The sequence below is a fragment of the Ambystoma mexicanum genome, chromosome 9 (genome assembly GCF_040938575.1).
Source record: "Ambystoma mexicanum isolate Mex_15411 chromosome 9, UKY_AmexF1_1, whole genome shotgun sequence".
NCBI lineage: Eukaryota > Metazoa > Chordata > Amphibia > Caudata > Ambystomatidae > Ambystoma > Ambystoma mexicanum.
In genome coordinates this window covers 587,842,974-587,864,711 of record NC_090931.1, presented here as the reverse complement: position 1 = coordinate 587,864,711, position 21,738 = coordinate 587,842,974, and the positions used below count along the sequence as shown (strand labels likewise).

Sequence of the window (21,738 nt, the reverse complement as noted above, 5' to 3'; positions counted from 1 at the left end):
ACCCTCATTTTTGTTTATGACCCATGTCTCTCCAACTCCCATTCACCTGGGATTGTCGATTCATCTTTGTTTGAGTGGTGGTATTTATCAACCAAGATCTACCGCCATATTACTCCTCTCTTGTATATTGGTGGTAATGACAGAGGAGCAGGCCAATTCTTCTTCAACCACAGACATTGCACATGCTCCAAAACTCGATCTTCAGTGTCTACCCACACATTAAATATTTTCTTCTTCTTGTGTAGTTTACTAGGTATACTCCTAGCCTCTTCACCAGTACTCCTACCATTTTGACATTGAATGGCAATCACATTTACAGGACCTACCAAATAACTTCAAATATCATTCCTTTGTGTATGGCCCCTTATATGGGACGATGGTAGTGGTGTTTTATTGTGATGTATTTCTATTACACCATTACTAACAGTATCTTTTCTGGACGATTTGTAGCCTGAGTGTTAGATTAATCGACTTTAACAGTAGAAATATCTAAATTCACGATATTATAACTAGTGCTATCTTCACTAATAATACACACATGTTTATTGTTAGATCTGTTCCTTTTGTCATAGATAAAAGCTTCTGATATTTCTCTCCTTTTCCATAATGTTGTCCCTCATCCACTAATAGCAGTGGGCACACCTGCCGTATAGTGTTGGTAATAGATCTTTGTATCACCTGTTCAATCTCAATACTATCACCTTTCTGTGCCTGACTAGTCTCAACAGTTGTGTTTGTACTGTGAGAAACCAGAGGGTGTCTCACCCGCTAATCCCCAGGGATCTCTCGCTCAAGTGGGTAGGGCACAGCCATTGCCTTTGGATCCAGACCCTGGGGGTGGACCAGTGTGGGAGGATCACCTGGGTGAGGGGTCTTCGGGGAGTAGATTGGGGCAGCCGATGGTGAGACGCGGTATTCCCCCTTTTTAGTACATCCAACCCCTCCTATTTTTTAGGATCTGATGTCCCAACTGCACCCCCTCCCCCTTTGCTGCACAAACACTAGGCAGAGGAAGAAGGTGACTGAGAGCAACAAGACTAACTCTTACACATCGTACTGGACATGTCCCACTAATAGGGTCAGGCAAAGTCAGGCACTTGACTTCAAGTGCATTCTCCTGATTCCAATTATCTCTCCTCACATGGATAAAAGGCGCAACTTAGAGACACACTCTGAGCAAGGTGGAACACGAGTATGAGCAGAACTTCCAGGGCGAAGGTGAACCTACTGGAGCAGAGCGACGAACAAAGGCAGGAGAGCAGCGGGAGAAAAACCTGAGAGTTCCCTACAAGTGGTCTTTGCCTCCACAAGGCTGTGAAAGACACGTGGAGAAGGCCATGTCCCAATATCGAAGACTGCATTGTGTTTCAAGGATGTCAGCGACCCTCCCGGGTGAACGGCAGAGTTGGGGAGGCGAGGCCAAACCTGTGGTACTAACCTTGACTCGTGAAGTGGAAATCAAAAAAGCAAGAAAGAATTGCACACAGCCAGTGAGTTGGCAAGCGACCTGAGAGACCGGGGGGTGCTAAGAAAGATTGAGGGTTACAACAATGTATCGCAAGTGAAGGTTGCACTCGTGTGGCTGAGACACAAGGAAAGGCAGACCTGTGAATGTACTTTAATATAAAGACAGCTGTGGAATCAGTGATACGGTGAAAAGGAGTAGCCGACTCGAAAGTCTCTGTGAAAGGTACATTGTTTGAGGTGATAAAAGTGAGTAAACTGTAAAAGCGAAAGTGAACAAGTTAACCCCGAGAGAAGGGTAGAGGAAAGGTTGAACATAGAATTCTGAGTCAAAGTGGTCCTGCTGTGGTCTGTAAAGGAAGCCTGCATATTCGAAAGTCTTTGACATCCGAAAAGCAGTCTGAGCCAGACTGATGGAGACCCAAAGTGTAAAAGATTTGGAGAAGGGAGCCCCAGCAAGCGTTGTTGACTGTGAAAGGTCTGAGCCTGGCAGAGGGGGACCAAAGTTAAACTGTGCAAGCTCTGAGCCTGGCAGAGTGGGAGCAACATTAAACTGCGCAAGGTCTGAGCCCGGCAGACAGGGACCAATGTTGAACTTTTGTTGTTTGTTGACGAGGTCTGAGCCTGACAGAGGGGGACCGGTGTGAACTTTTTGTTTCTTTATTTGGGGAAGACTGGAACAAGAGCCTTTGACGTGGAAGCCAGACAGGCCTTGATCCACATTCCGAACTGTTTCAGTGTTAAAGCCTGAGCCAGGGTGTGTCATCCTGCCTATACAGACTGCTTTATTCCATGCGGTTTTAACATGGGGAGGAGAGCTGCTTCAGCCACATTTTTTCTTTGTTGAACACTGATTTTCCTTTTATATACATACCTCCTTTACACACTTTTTTGTAAAAGAGATAGTGCAGGCATTAGGTTTTATTGGCATAGGCCATTTTCATTTGACAGACACAACTAAAACTGTTTTCTTTATTATTTGATGGTCCCATTCTAGTTATAGGGCAAAGTAGGAGTTTTTCCAAACACCACAAAGTTAATAAAGGTTTTACAAATCATATCTTTTGTGCCAGTGTCATACTTGTGATACCATGCCTCGCTACAGTACCCTGCTGCCTTAATGTTTTTCTGCTTCGATTAATGCTTTTAAGCAGGAGAAGAGACTGAACATCTAGTTTGTTTTCCAATCTTTCACACTTTTCAGCCAATGTTGTGAGTAGATTTTCAAATACTGTAATCATGGCTGTCGATGGCATGCTTGTGCTACTGATGTTGGACTCATGTGAGTTGTCTACATTTTGCTGTATGCACATACCTCCCCCCCAGGTCCGGTCCGCTCACTATGTAATAGCGGCACTTTGGACGGCAACAGTACAATCTGACATATGTTGTGAAACAAATCCCCCAAAGCTGCATCAAGTACAAATTGTGAGTCATGAGAGTTTTCACTCACACGATGAAGCAGTGTCACCTGCTTTGTCAATTATCGTTTCATCTGTGTACTCATCTGTTCTCTCATCCACCAACTCACCAACCACATTGGCATCTTTGCGGACTACGATTACAATCACACCGTTCTCAATATCAACCATCCCATAATTATGTGTTTCATGTGACACCAGTGCTTCTTTATGGTTATAATTCATGTCCATATTATTGCAATCTAAGCTGAGCTCTAAGTCTTGATATTCCATTATAACTTGTGATCAGACACAGCATCAGTATTTTTATTACCAGCCGGACTAATCACCCTATCAATCATCTTAGAGCACAAACAGCTCAAGGACATGTTCAGATCAGTCACGATCTCCTGAATTGCAATTCCTTCATCAATTGCATTTAACCCATTAATTTTAGGATATTTGGTCATTTTAGTGGATGTGCTTGCAGATACCGGATTTAAAATGGTTTTTGGTATACACGTTCTGCGATGTCGTAAGGGATAGTTACATACAAGAGTCTGTTTGGGTGGAGCAAAGGAAACCACACTGAGTTCATTATCCGAGCTCTGCCTCATCAATTGTTCCTCAAGTCTGGTAGGTGCGGTCGGTTCGTCACACGACCAGAACTCACATTTAAATTTACACTATGCATCTATATAGCAACAGTGTTTCACTGGTTTTCAAAATTATCCTGTGTTGACCGTATACAATCAAAATATATAAAATGTGGATCCTTTCCAGCACAGTTTACGGTCACTTGGCTTCTCACACCCAGTCAAGATAGGTTCATTAATAACGTATCAGTGCTGCTAATGCTCGGCACTTACAAGCTCCACACATTGTAGTATATCAGCTTAACCACCAACCGTATTCAGAGCCCCTCAACCCCACGACCTAGCGAACAGCAAACAGCACTTGCCTGAGCACTCCCTCGATGCATGCGCGTAGATGCGCGCGGCTGGCTCAATTAATACTGCTGGCCTGTTTTGGGTGCAGAGCTTGTCACAGTGGACTCTAAAATACAAAGAATAGAGCTTATAAGTATATAAGAATACTTTTTTAGGTCCGTAAATCCATATGCCTAAATGCAAGGTTCCTTGGCTGCGTAACACCAAAGTCAGCAAATCTAAATCAGCGAGTTAGCAAATCCAGAAGACCAATGGGTAGGACAACACGGCAGCAAACAGTACTTGCCTCAGCAATTCCTTGATGCACGTGCGCAGATGCGCCCGGCCGGCTCAGTTAATACTGCTGGCCTGTTTTGGGGGCAGAGCTTGCGCAGTGTACTCACCAGAGTCATCAAATCCAAATCAGCGAGTCAGCAAATCCGTAAGACCAATTGGTAAGACAACACACCAGCAAACAGCCTGAGCTCTCCCTTGATGCACGTTCCTTAGACTGGTGTAACCAACAAGTCCAGTTCCCTGCACATGAAGCCTGTCGGCATAAGACGTCGGAAGTGTCCAAGGACGATGCTATGGGCTGTCTAGCTTTGCATAAGGCATATCTAAAGCATCAGTTGTCACCCAAAGAGTATGCTTGGAGCACAGCGGGTCAACAACTTTTTGCCTGCGTCCATCTCTTCTGATGTAGCTCCTCTCCTGCATGCAAAGAGGCCTTCCTGAGGCTGATTCATCTTCAGAGCCACGTGCCTCGTCTGCCGCCACCCGATTGGGGTGAACATTGCTGCCCATCTCTGTCATGTCCTGGGGTCTCCTCTCATTATGGGACATACTGCGGCTGCTGTCCTATTGTGCCTGGGCAACCTGCTGGAAGAGCTTCAGAACCATGCCATCGGAGTGCACAACCACTGTCTAGCCAGAAGTAATTGCAAAGCCAACTTCAGCCACTGCACCCATGGTCCCTGGATCCCCTCCAACCGGACCAATGGGAGAAGTAAGTGTCTTTAGTGATTCTGAGTACCATACCTGTTCTCTCGCCCCCCTCCCACCATAGGGATTGTATGGCCATAAAGTCCACTCATTAACTCTTCCTTGCCTGGCCGTGATCGGTGCAGTCCTGGCCAGGATTCCCCACAGGGTAACCACTAGTATGGTGGGATAGGAAGAGTACCCCTAAATACTCCCTACTTACTTTTAAACCTCGGACGTGCTTTATTCTGGATCTGTGTCTAATTTGTTGTCTTTGGCAAAGTTTGTTCTAAGGAGACTTTTAGGACTTCCTGCTCCCTACATAGGTACTTACCTGGAACTTTGACTCTGTTGAGGTACTATTCAGAGACAGTATCACCTCTGTTACTGTTTCTCCAACTCTCTTAGAAAATCAGGCATTGTTTTCTGCCACCCAGCCATTTTCTACTATTACGGTATCCGGTCATTCCATCGAATCCAAAGCATAGACAGACCATACCATTTGAATGTATTTTTTTAAATGGTAAAGGGTTTAGTTTAGTAAAAATGGGTTTTTAAGGTGAAAAAAGGGGGGTTGGGAGGGGAACCCCCATAAAAAAAAATTAAAAAATGCAATGGTTTTTTTTTCGATGCTTTTTGTGTCAATGGTATGGTTGTCGATGGTTTGGCTGTCGATGGAATCACTAGGAACCACTTTTTGATCTGCTTTTGTTGAAAACATCTTTCAGTGCAAAAGCTTCTGGCTCACCTAATGAAATTTTCCCTTCTAAATGTATCTTTCTGTTCTATGCTACACACATTTTTCTCATTTTTAACACTTCTCTAACTTCAGGTGAACTGTGATCTGTTTGGAAATAAGCGGTTGTTCGTTCCCTTCTTAAGAAGCTATCTGTAAATGCTCAGGATCTTAATAACTTTCGTCCTATTTCTCAAACTTATTTTTTTTCCTAAACAACTAAACCTCACAGTTCTGCCGCAGCTCAAAGCATTTGCTCTAGATACTGATATACTTGGCAGGATTCAGACCGCAATATAGTGCAGAAATTTTTACCACAACCATACTTGACATCCTGAGGCAAGAAGGATATGGAAGTGTTGCCAGAGCTCTGATCCTGCTTCATTTATCAGCCGGATTTAATAAAATAGGCCGTAGGATCCTTCCAACCCACCTAAATAATAATGGTATTAGAGGTCAGGTATTTAAATGGATGAAGTCATTTCTTACAAATTGTCACAGTTAGTCAAACTGGATCATTTCACTTTGATAGAGAAGGCATTAACCTGTGAAGTTCCTCAGGGGTTGGCTCTTCCACACCTACTTTTTAATCTATACTTAGCCCCTCTAACAAAGATTATTCGTAGACATGAAGCCTCATTATAACTGTGCGGGTCAGGTAACAACGGTGCCGGTACCGATCAGCACAGTATGACTGTGGGTGGGTGCCGTCTACCGGCACTGTTGTTATCTGACTGGCACATTATGACTCCGCACCTGACTGGCACAGTATGACTCTAAGGGCAAGTGCCGTCTACCGGCACCGTTGTTACCGGACCGGCACAGTATGACTCTGTGGGCGGGTGTCGTCCCACCCACCAGGGTCAGACCTGCCCGGCGGGACGGCACCGTCTCACAGAGTCCTCACAGGAGCACCGCCACTGTTGTGAACAGTGCTGGTGCTCCCGTGCCCCCATTCCCAGGGGGACTAACACAATGACTGGTGCCTGACTTCCTGGCCATCAGACTTGGAATACCCCAGTGGCAACGGGAAGTCAGGTGGCGGTAATTCATTATGGGTCTGGCGGCTACCTCCAGGTTTTACCAGCACGGCTACCGCCGGACCCGTAATAAGGCCCATGGTCTTTTTTTTCTTGAACTTCGTTGATGATTGTCCCCTTTTTGTCAATGGTCTGGAAATAGATTTGATTCAGCTGACGAGGCTAAAGCATGCTTGCTTGTGATCACGAAATCGGTGGATGTTAATAATCTTATGATCAGTCCTACTAAGACTGACATATTGGCAGTCAACGCAGGTCTTCCCCCCAGAACTACCATTTCTGGCGAAAATCTTTCAGAAAATGCCCTACTCCGTCAAAAAGAAAAGAAACTTCATCCTGTTTGGTTTAACTTGGGGACCATTAAAGATTCATATCCTTCTTTACATTTAACCAGAAAATGACTATCATCAACACTTCAAGATTCGACTTTATCAATAGTGCCTGTATTGTGCTCAGTTCTAGAAATATTTCTCCACTGCATCGTGTGCAAAATGCTGCTGCCAGATTTCTGCTCTGAGTAAAGAAAGTCAAACACATCTCCCTGGCCAGCGCACTTTCATTGGTAACCAGTAAAACAACAAATACTTTTCAAAAACATGAGCCTTGTTCATAAAATGTAGAAAATACCAGAGTTCAGATGCGCAATATGCAAACTTCTTTATTCAATTATTGATTTTAATTATAACAGCCAAACTTGCACAACATTTACTTCTTGAAAGTAGCAAATCACACATGACATTCTTGGACTTACCTGTTAATTTGAGGATGGGGCCTATGTACAAGGACATTTAGAAAAGACACAGAAGTTAACTCAGTGTTACACTCTACAGGTTGCCACCAACGAAGCGTGATACACAACATACCAAAAGGTGAATTTCTAAAAGCCAAACGTAATTGCAGCAAACAGGGCAGTTACAATATTGAGAAATGTCTGATTGAAAAAAGATTCTTGGCGAGAGGATACCTTAGCCAAATCATCAATGATGCCAAGAGAAGAGCTGATAATATGGATAGAAATCAGTTGTTAACTCCCCACATTAAACCAAAGCAGGGTGATAGTAATACTCAGATGATTACACAATTTTCAAAGAATAATCTGTTAATCTATAAGATTGTCAGGAAACACTGGTCTACTTTATTATTAGACAATGATCTGAGTAACTACATTTCTGACCAACCGGATTTTGTTTACACACGTGGTTTGCCTATTAGGAGCTTCTACTAATATATGAATTGCACTATGTGCAAGTATGCATAGAATAATGTGCAAACATATGTTTCTAGGGATAACCACAACATTGTAAGACAGTATTTGATTAATTGTGGATCTAAATAGGTGGTCTATCTTGTGATTTGTGTCTGTAATAAATTGTATGTGGGCTTCACCATTAGAGAATTAAGATTTTGTATCAGAGAGCATTTCAATATGTCAATATTACCGGAGAAATGTTGCCCTTACAGGAACATTGGGCCATTGAACATCAAATGGATAATAAGGACCAAATTAAGTTTATTGGAGTGAAACATATCCACATTAGTGACAGATGGCGAGATCGAGAACTGATTCTGCGAAATGAGGAGGCTGCACTTATATGTAGATTAAGGAGCACCACGCTCGACCTTAAAAAAAAAGGACAATAAAAGGCCTCATTATAAGTTTGGCGGTCTGGGAACTACGGTACCAGTAAGCATTCCGTTACCATAGTTTCCAGACTGGAAAAACTACGAATTGGGATCGCGGGTGCCTTTCTGCCTGCCAGGTCGGACCTGGCGGGCAGAAAGGCACCCGCAAGCACAGCATGTCGGATGCACCAGCACCGTTATAAACAGTGCCAGTGCATCCAACCTCCCCATTCCCATTCAGCCCTATGGGGCCGAATGGGAACGGGGAGCATCTTTTTCCAGCGCCCGCAAATGGCCAATTACCGGGTCCGGCAGGGTCGTAATGACCCGGCAATTGACCATTTGTGGGCATCGGAAAGAAAGTTTGGCGGCAGTCTGCCGGTTTTACCCGCAAGGCTACTGCCAAACTTGTAATGAGGCCCAATGAATTACAAGTATTTTTGTAACACACAAAAACAGGCTTTTGACTTACCAAGAATGACTTTAATGAAAATCATGCCATCTATGTTATATGGTTAATGCATGTATTGTTTATAAGGATTTACAAGGATCACTATCAAAACGGCTATGCTTGAGGCAACATATGTATGTTACTATAAGAATTAAAATTGAACTAGGGGCCCTTCAACAGTACCATTGCACACTAGGTAAACCCAATGCTACTCTGTTTTTTCTGTATAGTGGCTATTTTGAGGATATTGATTTTCGTCGATATAAATATTGCCTAGTGTGGCTCATCCTTGCGTGTACTCCACCATATTGCCATATTGAGAACCGGCATTAGTGCTGGTGTACATACACACTTGGGTATGCCCACAAATAACGTTAGCAATTATCAATTATTCAACTGATATGTTATCTTAACTATGTCTTGGATTGATTTAAACACTTAAATATTTTGTAACATTGAATTGATAGGAACGTCATTTGAGATCAGGCATTATTGCCAGTATACACACATAATTAGATATCCAAATGCTTTATAGCATTGTATGAACACAAACCTCTTTCAAGCAGGATGGCGAATCAATTAATTTAGGACAAGTCGGCTCATATACAGAGCCACATTAGCATTTGTGCATAGAATGGCCGCCAATGTACATACTGCCAATGTAAATAATGCTGTGACATCAGGGAGCAGATGACGTCACTGCGTTGCATCATGTAAAGATGGCGGTAGCAATCGTACCCGCGGAGTCTGCCGCATCTTGTAGAATAACATTTTGTCTTTACTGAGTGAGTGTCTGAAATAGATATTAAAAGAGATGGGTTATTGAGGGCTTTTCATGATTTCCTGGGGCAATGTATTGACTAGATTGACTATGCTTGGAATATGACATGAAGGGGGTTTACATGTAGGTATTTCTCCCTTTCTTTCTTTATTTGTAGAACATTATCAAGTGAAAATCCAGAACGACTAGAGGGACCAATTCATTTGAGACAAGGGTGTATTTAAGAAGGAAGTGAATAAGGTATTTAATAGACAGATTTAATTTGGTTACCACAAATGGTGCTTCACAAGTGTAACACTCACCTTGTATCCACAGCGACGCCACCCGACTGGGCTGGAGCTTCTGAGTTGGATTCACCTTCCCCGGGGACTCGCTTTGCCGTGGATCTATTTTGGAAGACAGGAGTTCTGTTTTAGCCACAATCACCTTCTCTCGGGCCCGCCACCCCAGTGCCCCCCTAGCAATCCCCTTAGAGTCTTCGTCACCTTGTATTTCGATAAGGTGCGCTTTCCGTCTTGCTGTTCTGTGCAGGGGCGCGTCATGGCTGGGCACCTTACAACCAAGTTACTTCACTTGCATGGGCCCGGGAATCCAGTCCTGCTGCAACTCCGTTCTTGAGGTAAGTCTTAAGTTCTTAAAGAGGGTGTGTCCGTAATAGTTGTTGCCCTGTTAATCCACTCCTTCTCTCGTAGATGCAGAAGGGATGATGAAGACGTCGAGCCGAGTACGAGATGGGAACAGCTAGAATAGAGTTGGCGAGTATGGAGGGTCTCTTGATGATGCTATAAGTGATGAAATGGACAGAACTGAGGAGCCTGGCGATTGGGTTCTGCTATTAGTTTCCTGAAATGATTCTAAATTCAGGAATATACACAGTCCACCAGTCAACGAGGGTACCCGTGACAGAAGGGAGGCCTCTTGCTTCTTTTTAGAGATGGGGCTTTACACCTTTAGATCAACTAAATGAGAGCAGGGTTTTGATGCCTCATTTAACTGTGAGCTGATGGAACTGATCAGACCCAACCGGTCCAGATGCTGGGCAGCAATTCCTTATCCTTTGTCACTCTTTGATGTTCTCTGCATATCTGCATCTCCAAGCCTAAACTCCACAAAGCCTCTTAAGGCTGCTCAATATTGACCTCCACTCAGTAAAATGAGTGGAATAATAATACATTGTTAAAAGCTGTCTGCTCTCTTTAACTGATGACTGCTGCTTTGAAATGTATAAAATGTGTTTGTTGTACTGAACCACAGGTTAAATCTCACAATGAGTAAAAACAAGACAATCTGTTTGCCCTTGTCAAAGAATGCCTAGCGGGTGAAATCAGACGTTGTTTTTGGCAGTGAGAGCTCTTTGAAGTGCATGGACATGTAAGGGGCTTGGCTGGCGAATGGCATGATTACATGGCGGGTGACACCCGTCAAAAGGGTGTGCATTGAAAGGTATTTGAATGGTCTCGGGAGGATAGCTCAGGTCCAACGCGCTCGCCTTGGAAGCCAGGTGACGCTGAGTAACACAGGTTAGATTCCCGGGTCCGCACCTCTGGGTATTAAGCACGTTATAAATAACCAATTACAATGACTAAAAGCAGGAGCTATAACATAGCCTCTTTTTTGTCTTTAATGACCACTACAAGTATGGTTTACTATACTGCAAATGGGGTACATAAAAAGTAATGGTTTGAGTAAGCGTGGGTGATTTCCTCCTTGAAATACTTTCTCTGGACTCAGTTTGGTAAATATATCTCTCAACTAATGATATGATATGATCGTTTATTTATAGAGCGCCTAAACACAATGTGTTTCAAAGCGCTTCAAGGCAAGGGAGGGAACAAGGGAAAATACAACCACATTCTTACAGGCCATGAACAGTAAGGATGTGAAATTAACTATCGTACTCGGCCTGACGACATTTCAGATAGTGCAAGAGCTAAGACATAGATAAGGAAGGAAGGGGGAGAGTGGGAAGGAAATGGAAACAGACAGGCGACTACCGTACTAGGCCTGACGACATTTCTGGTAGAGCCGGAGAAAAACAAAAGGTGAGGGAGAGGGGTGCAGAAAGGGAGGAGAAGAACAAAACAAGCGACTATCATACTAGCCCTGACGACATTTCAGATAGTGCTGGAGGGGTGATGGGGAGGAAAAAAACAGTAATGGGAGGGTGGAGGAAACAGACGAGGTTGCTATCATATTAGGTCCAGGGACCATTCTGATGGAGTAAGTGCATAGAAGAAAGTAAGGGGAGGAGATAGGAAAAGGGAGAAGGGAAAGGAGGAGAGAAAAGAGAGTAAGCAGTCAAAAAGAGTGGAGAAGCAAGAGGGGAGAGCGAATACAATTGCAGAAGTCAGTAGTAACACATAATGTTGCAAGCCAGGATACAAGATGAAGATGGGAACAGCATGATTCAGGGCCACCATGAGTACAAGATGCAAAGGAAGTCCAGAATGAAAGTTGAGAAAGAGTGACGCACCGTGAATGAATGAAGTCCATAAAAGTCAAATCCAGCATTGGCCACAAGACAGTGATGGTGAAGGAAGGCACCGGGTGGGTGGGGCTTGCTAAGTGGTGAAAAAGAGCAGCAGGCAGGAAGGTACCAGGTGGACGGGGCTTAGGCCAGGTGACCTAGATCCACTTGCACCTGCTCCCCATCTGCAACGGAAAAGAAGCTGGAGGGCTCCTTAAGTAGGGAAACAGAGCGGCAAGCAGGAAGGCACCAGGTGGGCGTGGCTTGCTAAGTGGCGAAAAAGAGAGCTGCCATGGAATAAGTTCACCCACTAGCAAAGGCCCTTACCTGAACATACGCCTCTATGGGCTCTCACCAGCCAAAAGTAAAATCATCTCTTTTCGTAGCTGTGGGGACTCAAAAGGTTCAGAGGTATGCCATTTGCAAAATGAGAATCTAGTGTTTGAAGTACCTGGTAAGTTTACATACAGCTCAAGTTGTCTCTTGTCCAGTTTCCATTCAGGTCACTAATGTGCAACAGACAGCACGTTCATCTTGGTAATCAAGAAATGTATGGTAAGAGGCTAGGTACATCTCCAGTCACTAAAACAGGCTGTCATCACTTTGCAATGGTTTCATTTCCTCTGGTGTCACTTCCTGTGACGTTGCACATTTGTTTTGTGACCTGGATGTACTACTGCCCTGTTGAGAACCAGGTGCCTTTATAGTATCATAGATATACGGACAAAGTATTAAGCACACATAATCCAGATTTAGGAAGGAGACTCCTGATTTTTCAATGAAAAATATAGTTACTATTCACTTTCTCTCACCTAAAATATTTCTCACCCCAATGGGAAAGTTAATTTATCTCGATTTCCCTGACGAAATACATTAATACAATGCGCCTTACAGCAGAGATTCTGTTTGGCGTTTGTGTAGCCCCTACGGACCAGCGAGTCCGTTGCTGGTTGCGACCGGAAGAGGGAGCGCCAACGTCGCTGACGCCATCCACGCTCTCTTGCGTGCTCATTTCGCTAATCGCAGGAAGTGATTTATAAAACATTCCAGAGACACAGTCTGCCATATTTTATTGGGAAAGTGACCTACAAGAAGCTCAGCGCACGTCGCCCGACCAGCCAAAACCTGAGAGCATAAGAACGAAATGTAGGTCAGCCGCAAGGGGAAACAGAACATCTTCTTTGGCAAGACCTCAAATGTGGTAATAAAATAGAAAGGATACGAGAAATTGTCTTTAACAATAACCGTAGTGTGTAAGAGTGGTCTGGGTGGAAAATATGTTCTACCATCAGTAAGGGTGGAGACAGTGTAGTGGGTTAATGCCCCTGCTGAGGAGTTCTGCGTGTTATCTAAAGTTTACGTTATTAAATCTAGAAGGTATACATAGCCTATTCTTCTGATGTGAAACCAGTTACTGTAATGTGTGGGTTTAGTGAGGATATGGAGTGAGGCACCGGTATTTACTGTATTTGTTCATATGGTTTTCTGCAATGATACATTTATAATAACCATTGGAATTCGCATGTAATGTGAGAGGGGGAGCACTCAGCGTGGCTTTTTGTTTTTCCCATCTCCCCACCGAATATTGTACACTCTTGCCTATCCTTTACAACTAACCCAAACCTGAACATGTTATTTAATGCACTGGTGCTTCTTACGTGGATAACGAGCTCACACTCTTTGCCAACAAGCTGTACAGGGCTGGACTCTTGTGTCCACTCATCTGTCCATCACAGATCCCCAATACATAGGTCGTGCCTTTTTTAGTCATATATGACTTTCTTACTGCTGATGATGGTAGAAACACGTATGGTGAACTACCATGCATACTTCTATTGTCATTTCATTTGCAACCTTCTAAAAAGGGGTATGACGTCCTTTTGCCGACACCCGTTTTTCCGATGGGTGTTTTGCTGCGGGCGTTTTGCCGAAAATTCCCATCAACATTTTTTGTGGGGGGAGGGGGGGCGAGGGTAAATAAAGGATTGGGGGGAAAGGTAAATAAAAAAATAAATACATTTAGGGGCGCTTGAGGTTGCAGATAAACTAGTAGACATCTCTCTGTAGGCCATCCATTCAGTATGTATCGCATAGTGCTGGGAGAGTCCTGTCCTGTGCAGAGGGCACTAGCCAAGCATTTGATCTTACCTACCATCAGCGTCTTCTTCTAGATCAATGATAGTGGCTACAATCGACTCATCCTTTCAAGAGTAGTTCCCTATAGCATCCTGTATGCAAGGGTATTTTTTTTTACAAAAAGCTCTTTATTGTTTTACAACAAGAATAGCTCCAAAAACCAGGATTTGCCACGTGCAAGGCGCTGCAATGCCCACACGGCAAAACAAGAGTAAAACATTTAACGTAGAGCGTTATAGTTTACTTAGCTCACTTTTATTCTATCATACTATTTGTTATATAGTCATACCTATAAATACTTATTTACATTCTTGAGTATTCATTCTTTTTTCCTTTTTCTCTTTTTCTTTCTTAAAAAACCGGTTCACAAAGACAATACGGACACAGTGGACCCCCACCCATGCCGGGCAAGGGAGAGACACGGCATTGACAAACAAGGAGATGGGGCAAGGGTGGGGGAACGATCCATCACATCAGGCTGTTCACAGCTTGATACCCTTTTGGTCTAAATAGTGTGCCCTCCATAGAAATCATACCAAATTCTTTCATATCTTGCAAGCTGGTTCTCCTATAGGGCTGATCTTTGTTCTAGAGATGTCAATTTTCCTACTTTGGAAATCCAAGTCTTCACACTAGGCCACCTCCTCGATTTCCTCTGCCTCACTAGAGCCAGTTTATCTCATGCCCTATACATCAGTGCCAATAAATCGATCATCCAGAGGATACAAATCCTCCAAAACAATGCCTTAAGAGCAGCTCTTGGTGTGGCCAGAAGATCACATATATCTATGATTAGGCGCCAAAATAACTGGCTCTCAACCCACGACAAAATCCAGCTTAAAACCGCACCCCTCACCTACAAAGCGCTGAATAATGCTGCCCCTAGCTATCTCATGGACAGATCCCACAGGAGATAATCCACTAGACCCACGAGGCTAACCAACTCCAATTGCCTAACTATACCGAGATTCAAGCTTTCCATGGTAGGGGGTTGCAGTTTCCCTGTCAAAGCAGCCCACCTGTGGAACTCTCTGACACATGCTATCAGAGAAAAACAACCGTATCTGAATTTTAAACTTAACTATATCAACTGGCTCAAGTCTACGGAGCTTTAGGACTCGTTTATGTAGAATCGGCACTGTCTGCATCATATCTGCATCATCCATATTTTGGCTGTATCTGTATATTGTACATATGTATTCCTTGACTTATCTATTTCCTGTACCTGCTTTATTCCTATGTATATGCTGTAACCTGTCTACTTAAGCTTCACATATTCTTGTAACTGCTGCGGCCGATACCTCCGGGTCTGGTGCGCATTATGAATGATTATACAAACAAACATGTTATTCCCCTAGAGACCCACATTAACCTCTCCTCCCCTAAATCTGCCAAAGAGTATGTTGAGCCCCAGTGTAGCCAGCATGGCCTCCACCCCAAAAGTGGAGCCTAGCAACAAACCTATCAGCACTGCGGATTACTGGTAAGTCATCGTGACATTAATGCCTCTGGTGACCAGTGGAATCTAAATATAGTTTTATGCTGCATCAGTCTGATTCTTGGGCCTCAGAAGCTCCTTCTGATGCTTTTCAGAATTGAATCCCACTGACCCATTGTTATTCACCATCCATATCCGCCTCCCACTTTACCGTAGCCAGCAACAGGACGTCTTCATACTGTTCCATGATGTGCTTCTATAGCCATGATCATCAGTGGTGTTCCTTTGCTGTTGTTTGCAGGGTGGTCTGGCATAGCTTCTCCTCGAGAGTTCCCCCATATCTTTCTCTGCACAGCATTGCATTATTTCCGAAAAACAGGCATTCACCCAAGCAGCTAAATCGTATGGCACCCCTCACTATGTTCCAAGATAGCATTTCTGTTCCATCTATCAATTCTCCCATCGTTCCTCAGCCATTTCTCTCCATGGTCAGCTCAGTTTGATATGAGGGGTAGCCAGAAGCAGAGCTTCCTTATGCCACTACATATCTTCTCCAAGTATTTTGGCCATCTCTCTCCATTCAGATCGGGCAACATGAACATTGGTTCAGGCACTTTACTTTATTTTGCCATTTCACTGAGTTCAGGATATGGCAGTTTTCCTCTGTATTGGCTAGATCAGCTGCCAATCTTGCCCACACCAGCAGGCCTGGTGTAATGTTACCTCTTTATGGTATTGTCTCATGTCTGGAAGGTTGAAAACTCATTTCTCCACTGGGAGGAACATATTCTTAGGCTTCAGCATGGATTCTATCGTCTCCACCAGAGCAGCCTGCGCTGAAGTTTTGTGATTTTGCTCCCCAAATGCTCAGGAATCCTCATTGGGAGCACGAAGGCATTGGGAGCCGCTGTACGACCATCACCTTAAAACAGTTTAATCTGCCCCATAGTGTAAGTGACAATTCATCCCATCTTTCCACCTGCATTTTCAAATCAAGGGCACCATTCAAGTTGACTCCTAGCGTGGGAACAGGATGCCAAGATACTTGAAGTGATCCGCATCCGATTTCATTGGCTGTTGCCCTGTGTGGGCTCTGAAGCATTGCTTCGACAAGGTAATACTGTGTATTTCACCTGATTGACCTTATATCTGGATAATTACCCATACTGATTCAGGGCTGACATCAGGACTGGTAGTGACATGCCCAGTTCCGTCACAAAGACCAGAACGTCAACGCTGTATAACGACACCTTGTATTTCACAGGTTTTCTCGGGACGCGTTTAATGACTTCTTTCCCTCTGATAGGCTTGGCCAGGCATTGCAGCGTCAAGCTGAAGAGGAGTGGTGGGTGAAGGCGCCCTTGCCTGGTGCGTGGTAATCTTGATAAATTATCTGCCTGCTTGCTGCACCATCCGGGAACATATTCCACTTCAAACGTAAATTCTTGCAGGTTAGCCATCAACCAGGCCAATCTCAGAATAAGCAGTTTGTGTTTCTACTGGACTCAAGATAAGAATGCGCGGTTCATGATCTGTGCTGATCTTAATATCTCTGCCCCATAAGTAGGATTGGAAAGATGCTGTTGGTCAGGCATATTCCAGCATCTGCTTTTGATTAGTGATCAGCTGAGCTCTGAGCTAGTGGCTGTCTTGGAAGCATTGGTATCTGTGTGTTCTTTTGACCCTTGTCTCTGGGTTAGAGATGTACAAGTTCCAGAAGCACTCACATCCACTGTCACACATGTGCACATGTCAGAATTGAAAGGGTAGCGGCTTGGTTCGCCTGTTTCACATTCAAGCACGTGCCTTGAATCTCCTCTGTCCAATTAAATTATTTATTTGCCACTTTGTAGAACCTGTTGCATTGGCTCTGTTCGAATGGAGAATATGTGACATAGTGTAGTAAGTCCTATACTACTGCATCCTTTGGATTTGGCATGTCACAGCCACTAGATCCTGTTTTGGCATGTGTGGTTGCTTGAGATGGGGTCTTCAAGATAGCCCACCATAATTTAGACAAATTGACATTTCTCCTTCCTCATTGGGACTGATGCAGGGTTGGTGTGTTGCAGTAATATGTCCCAGGTCATTTTGTGCTGTTACACCGCGTCTCCATACACCCGACACATCATACAAAAGACAGAAGGCCTTCCCTCTATCATTCAGGAGAGGGTGTGTCATGAGTTGGTACACAGTAGCAGCTGGTGGAAGACCGAATGGCATTCTGTTAACCTGAAACATTCCCCTGGATAAACTGGACTCTGTTAGTGATTTGGATGGGTTATGCAGTTTCACCTGGTGGAATGCATTATGCATACCCAAATAATATGCCACCCTGGGTAGCAATATCAGTTCAGAAATGTTAGGAAGCCATTTGATTGCAATAACTGTGTTGAGTCTGCCAGCCCACTCACATCCTACCAAAATGTGATAAACATAACTCACCTGTTCTTCTTTTCAAACAACCCCACAGGGCAGTTATTTATTTTCTCGACCAGTTCAATGGTGCCATCCAGCCAAGTAAGTCTTGTAACTCGGTAATGGGGCAGGCCAGTCCTTTACTGAATACATATGTGTTCTTCTTCACAATTGCTGCCCAATCTTCCGTTGAGATTGGACACACTGGATCATACGTGCATGGGCCAAGTTTCATGCTGAGTGCCCTTTGTTCATGCCATGCAATGGTTGGAATGCCTTCTCTAGAAGCATAGAGTCTTCTCATTGAGCTGCCCTTAAACTCCATTTGGCATTTGGTATGCCCTAGCAGACTGATCTTCATGCTGCCACACGCTCCCGGCTGTACACTTCCCTAGCAGACTGATCTTCATGCTGCCACACGCTCCCGGCTGTACACTTCCCTAGCAGACTGATCTTCATGCTGCCACACGCTCCCGGCTGTACACTTCCCTAGCAGACTGATCTTCATGCTGCCACACGCTCCCGGCTGTACACTTCCCTAGCAGACTGATCTTCATGCTGCCACACGCTCCCGGCTGTACACTTCCCTAGCAGACTGATCTTCATGCTGCCACACACTCCCGGCTGTACACTTCACTTACTCATCCTGGTGATGCCTTGATGTAGGCACTGCTTGAGAGGTGAACGTGGAGGCATAGTAAAGCCAGATCCAGAATCGGCAATGGCTTTAACTTGAGGACCCTTTGCCATTACTTTGCAGTACGGCATCAAACCTTTCTTGTCCTTCTGGTTGATCTCCAGCAAATGCTTCCTCATTATCTAGTTGGTCTGAAACCTCACGGCCTAATGAGCTTTTGCTGTCAGAAAGGTCCTGTGCATTTGTGATTTGCAGTATTTGGACAGGACATAACATTTGCCATGTGCATGTGATTGCTACATTGATAGCACTGGGCATGTTGCTTCTCCCTCGCATTCTTTCTGCCCCATACGGCTTGCTGCACAACCCTTGCCTGCGCCATTGTTATGTGTGTATGTGAGCCAAATTGTTATGTCCAGTAGTCAGGGTACTAATAAAGGGATACACAGCTGTGATCTTCAGGTTACTTTAATCAGGTTTCATCACAAGGAGACAGGAAGTACAGTACTAGGGAAGCCCACTGGCTCCCACCACCCAGGCTACATCATTACCAACTGCACTGGGAGGAATCCCAAACACTCAGCATTCCAGTCAGTCACACTCCAGGCATTCCATTCATGACCTCACGCCTGCAGATACACTGCATGCATTCAGGAAGAAGGATACAGCAGGGAATAACCATACAATATGAATACCATTCTCAACAGCCATGCTACTCCTGCATGCCATTGCATTCCTTTCTATAGCATGTATCTTTCTCTCACCCGCTCTACCCTTGCTGACGTTTCCTCCTTGGTGTATGCAATGGCCAGAGCTTTTTCCAATGCGGGTTCTTTCACTGATCGCCTTTTTTTCTTGAATCTTCAGATCACAGCAGTGTACTATGAACATGTCTTTTACTACATTATTGACAGCCGGACCGATGGTGCAGTTCTCTTACACTCGTTTCAAAGTTGGCCATTGCCTCAACGTCTGATTGCTTTCTTGTGCGAAACTTCATCCTGTGGATCATGATGTCATCATGTCTACCAAGCCTCTTCTCCAATCGTGCATGCGTCAAAGACATCTTCCACATTCAAAAACACGGTGACCTTCTACTGCCAGACTATTCCGCAGCATAGCCTCTTATGTTGCCGCTGCACAGTTCGATCCATCCAGGGCCTTCACGTATGTCCAGAACATTTTGAGCTAATGCCGCACAGTATGGCTGGCTTAACTGAAAGGGGAAAAATGGTGGTGATGCTGTGGACACTCTCCATGATGTAAAGTGGGTGTGCCACACTGATGCTTTCAAGTTACTTTCCAACAGATGTGGTTGGACTGCATCACTCCTACAGCGTTATTTGCCTTCTCGGTGGATGGTCCGAGTAGTTTCCACTGTTGTAATGTGTGTCTTTTTTCAGAATAAGGAGTTTGGCACAGGCACTGGACGAGTACTCTATTCATTCTTATGATCTTGTACAATGCTATATAAATATATATAGAATAATCATTGGAATGTACATGTTGAACAAGAGGGAGCGAACCCAGCGTACTTTCCCCCCTCTATCTTCTGAATGGCTCGCACTCTCTCTCGCCGACCCTTCACGCATCCACACCGGTCCTAGACGCACCGCTGGCGAGGAAACAGTGGAGAGAGAAAAGATGTTGAGCACTACACCCCTCTAGTCTTCCCACTTTGCTCCAGATGTTGGCCCCAAGAAACCCCTTTCCTTCTCTTGCTGTATCCTTCATTTCCCCAGCTGTTCCGACCTTTAAAAATCAATCGGTTTCTTTACTGAGACATAAAAAAAGAGAGCAGTAGAAGGGATTGTGAGACACGCGAAACAAAGAGAGGGAAAAAGAGAGAGAGAGACTGACCGATGAGGGAGCCGAGAGAGAGTAATGGAAGGATCTAGAAAGGGATGGGAGGTTATAAATAAAGACATTGGGCCTCATTACGAGCATGGCTGGCCGTGCCTGTATGGCAGGCACGGCTACCGCCATGCTCGCTACCGGCACCGCCTCCCGCGAATGGGCAATAACTGGCCCCTTACGAGATGAATGGGCCGGTAATTGCCCATTCGCGGGAGGCAGTAATGCCGGGCTCCCGATCCCCATTCTGCCCCATACGGCGCAATGGGGATCGGGAGCATGGTTGCACCGGCACCGTTGCTCGCGGGTGCCGCAAAGCCCCACGAACAAACTCGGAATGTTGCAGCGAGGTAACAACTGCGCCGATAGCACTACCGGCGCCGTTGGTGCCTTACCGCAACACTCCTAATGAGGCCCTAAGTTAGAACAAACGAAAGGAGAGAGGATAGGGTCCAACTGGGATGTGAGAAGCAAAAAGAAAGAGGAAAGTTAGCGACAGCCGAGGGATAGCGAGGGCTAAATAGTTGGAGATGAGTGGGACTGAGAGCAAAATAAATGGACAGAGGCTGTCATGAAGCAAGATAGAGAGGAGCACAGGTGCCTCCTCTTTGCATAGTGAGACTGAGACTGGGGCCTGCTGGACAGCTAGAGAATGGTGTGGACATTTTGAAGGTCTTAGCTGTCACTGACTAAAAGAAAGAGACCTGTCTGATTCTACTGACATATTAAAGGTTGCCACCACATGGGTCTAGCCTCAAACCTCAATCAAAAGTATGCCCCCCTCAAGGAATGGGTGAAAAAACAAACCCCGAGAGAACTCACCCTAGGTAAGTTGCCCCCACTCGGCGACAGTCAAGGAGTTTCTCAGTACAATGAAAGTTGTCTGCTTCTGTATTTTCCTTCACCCTGCCTGAAACTTTACCGTGGTGCAATGCGACTCATTATGAGTTTGGAAGTGAATTGTTGGCAAATCCGTGGAATTACTGCAACATTGGGCCTCATTACGAGTCCAGCGGTAACCTGCCGTTTTTTTCAGCTCGGTTACCGCCGGACTCGTATTACCATTCCGCCTCCGTGATTCCCGGAATTACCGGGGCATTACAACCCCGGTGACCCGGGAATTCCGGAGGCGGACTTCGGTAGTCCTATGGGACTCAATGGGAATGGGCGCTATGGAAACACCGGCACCATCCTGTGATGGTGCCGCTGTTTCCACGTCCGCCTGCAGGCGGGTGGTGTTAAACCCGCCAGGTCAGACCTGGCGGGAATGATACCTCTGCCTGCAGGACTCGAGATCACCCGGTATGGAACAACGGTGGCGGTGGGTTTAACGCCACCGTTATTTCCATACCGGGTGACTCGTAATGAGGCCCATTGTTT

The 21,738-nt window shown here is 45.0% G+C and overlaps 2 long non-coding RNA genes across 4 annotated transcripts in view; one reads left to right on the top strand and one right to left on the bottom strand.

The window, feature by feature from the left end:
• The window catches only part of LOC138488319 (uncharacterized), a 29,435-nt gene extending 16,613 nt beyond the window's left edge, over positions 1–12,822 (bottom strand). The window contains exons 1-3 of one of the 3 annotated variants that reach the window (XR_011274638.1): positions 9,894–12,822; positions 9,711–9,794; positions 3,825–3,920 (exon numbers count right to left, since the gene is read on the bottom strand). This is a non-coding gene — a long non-coding RNA (uncharacterized lncRNA). Of the gene's footprint in view, positions 1–3,824; positions 3,921–7,252; positions 9,421–9,710; positions 9,795–9,893 lie in introns of those variants that run through there. The other 2 variants (XR_011274637.1, XR_011274636.1) reach the window with 2 other exon arrangements.
• Positions 12,823–12,963: 141 nt separating this feature from the next.
• On the top strand, positions 12,964–19,929 carry LOC138488318 (uncharacterized). Its single transcript, XR_011274635.1, has 2 exons — positions 12,964–13,076; positions 19,372–19,929. It is a non-coding gene; the product is annotated as an uncharacterized lncRNA (long non-coding RNA).
• Positions 19,930–21,738: the final 1,809 nt, after the last annotated feature.